Consider the following 3,065-nt stretch of genomic DNA (forward strand, 5'->3'; position numbering starts at 1 on the left):
AGGAGAACAAACCCATTTCTAGACAGAATAAGAATAGAAAATTGCTATTTTTAAGGAAGAGGTCAAAATTATCCGCCGAACTACCATCAAAACGTTTTCAGGAGATACCTCGTGACGATCTTGAAAGCCGACAGAAAGTTTTCTTTAAAAAAAAAAAACTACTGAGAAAAGTCAAACTTGGGCACCGTCGGTATTTAGTAATTGGTTACAGTATCACAATGAGTGTGATCATGGATGGAGCAGAACGTTATTCTGAGCTGAGGAAGATTTGGTGTAGGGAGATCCAGAAAAATTTTGTAGTATAATGTGCAAATTTATTGTCGAATGTAGGCAAAAGAACGGCAGTCCATACAGTCCTAAAACCATCGTGCAGCTTTCTAGAAATCCTTCTTCGTGCCGATACATAACTCTTGCTTATTATTCATTTTATTCCTTTCATATCATCTTGTTCATATACTATTCTCTAGCTTATTTAATCATTTTAAATGAGGTGGTTGTATATTAAAGGAGTTGTATATCAACTATATACACCTGGCTTCCATTGCAGAATGAATGGGCTAAAATATACTCATAATATATATATATATATGTATATATATATATATTATAGTAATACTTACCTGTTTGTATGTTTGCAAACAAAAAAGTTCTTAGTTGCGCATATCAACCAATTCAGACTTCTTTGGTCTATAAAATAGTAGTCACTCGATCACTGGAAAAACATCTCAACTCTTCATATAGCTCAGAAAAGGAAGGCCCTCTGCTACACTTTCTTTCACCTCTATGATCTCCGCCTACAAGTCTTCTGGGTCTTATCTAGCACCATCTTGTAGAGCAAAGTGTGGAGAATCTAGATATCTGATCAAAAAAGTCTTTAGGGATTTCTCATGCTTGTCACATGATGATACCTTCAGATGAATAAGGTTGCTAGGTGCATTGCTAGTTGCATTTTAAAATTTCAAAAACGTATTATGACGTAAATTAATGTTCATTAAATTGATAATTAAACACCCGTGAATGGTATACAAATGACGCCAAAAATCCCAGCTGTTTTCAACGGTACATACAGTTAATGTATACTAAACACAATAGTAAATTAAATGACTAAGTGCACGTACATGTACATGTACAATGAACAACAATAATTGTTATTGTTACACTTTGTGAACATGTAGTACATATTACTGTACTTAATCACCCTGGAGAATGCTTGTTCTTTAACTTAAACTTTTATGGTAAAACTACGGATTATGCTTATCCTTTTACTTCTAATACATTTAAGTGCTTGAGTTTGTGTTTAAGGCCTTGTTTACACGAAGACAACACTGCGAATCCTTGAGGACTGGGAAGATGTTTTCACTGCATTTTTATCGCATTTACACGACAAAAGCTTTCATTTTCTTCCATTTACATCAATACACTTCATATAATAATACTTATTCTAATAAAGTAATTAATTGGGCGTGTTTGTAGGTGTGTACAATGTTTTATGGGCGTGTATAGAAAACTTACCTCATGGAGCATACGGTTCATGCCTATAACCGAAGAAATCATGCCAAAGAAGACAGGACATGAGTTTATATGGACAGATGATGAAGTAGAACTTTTGTTAAATGTGGTGAGCGACTATAAGTCAAAAAAGGCAACGGAATCGGCGGATTGGGAGTCGGTAAAAAGTAAATACTCGGATATACATCGAGAACTATTAGCAGTACTCCCAGAAGAAAACAATACTTCTCAGAAAGACTTTCTTCACAAGAAGGAACATGTAACAAAGCAGATAGTGACCTCGAAGCTTCAAGCAGTGACGACAAAATATCGTCAGGCGGTAGACAGTGGCAGAAGGAGTGGCCATGGAAGAGTTGTGCTAATTTTCTATGAACAGTGTGAGAAGGTATGGGGAGGTAGCCCAGCTACTGAGCAGATTGAAGGTAGTTGTGAGACTACTGATTTGGTAAACAGTGAATATACTGGTCAACAACAAAACAATGATTGTGACAGGTTGAATAACATACAACCCAGTAGTCGTCATCAAATTGATCACCATGGCAATACAGATCGTTCACCTACTGAGGCAGAAAATGAGGATGAAAGTGAGGATTATAACGATTCTAGTCCTGCCAGGCAAACAACTAGTTCAAGTACACAGGATTGTACTAGGGAGAGTGGGGAAGGTGAAGCTGTTATTCATCAGCAGCAACGGAAATTGTTGGATGGCAAGCTTGACAACTACCGTAATGAAAAACTTAAGAGAAAGTTACCATCGAAACAGAAGCATGAAACAGGCACGAATTTATACAGATTGAATCGTTTCCGTTGCTGTGTAAACGTGGGAAAACTGGCAAAACAAACAAAAGTTAACAATGATGACTCAATTGCAATGTCAGTTGCTGTCAGAGATAAACTTAAATGAAAATAAATTTAAATAGAGCCAAACACATATTCATTCACAATTTGCATTTGAAAAATGTATATACATTATCAGAACAGAGGTGATTTTGGATTGTTATTACAAAAGAAAAGAATATTACTAGTACCTTTGAATCCATTAGTGGGATTTGTGCCACTCCTATAGTGAGCAATGGAACATCATTTAATCAGAGGTAGTGAGAAGCAGTGTTTTCTACCTCCATAATAGTAGTCTCTATAGATGAAAGTGATTGACTATATACCTACAAACATATAATGTCACCCAAGTATAGCTCCATAGCAAGCATCAATAATAAATACATTCCAGTGTAGTGTTATTCTCTCTTCATTCAGTCTCCTATTAGAAGATCCTTGACTGGCATACCTGATGACACCTTTATGTGAGCAGAATCAGTGGCGAGATTGCTACGCTTAATCAGCAGCCCATGAAAGCGAAGGTTGGAGCGTGAAACTCACACACATTTCATTAAAATAACTGCAAAATCTTATTCTGCATATCTTAATGTTTCTAGTATTACTGCATCAAACACGCCTTTAAAACCTCACCAACATCATTATGGATACTACTCCAGAAATTAATGTCAAGATGTGTTAAAGAGAAGGCTCTTCGAATCTACAGGTTCCATGTACCCACC

The sequence above is a fragment of the Amphimedon queenslandica genome, unplaced genomic scaffold (genome assembly GCF_000090795.2).
Source record: "Amphimedon queenslandica unplaced genomic scaffold, v1.1 AMPQUscaffold_13515, whole genome shotgun sequence".
NCBI lineage: Eukaryota > Metazoa > Porifera > Demospongiae > Haplosclerida > Niphatidae > Amphimedon > Amphimedon queenslandica.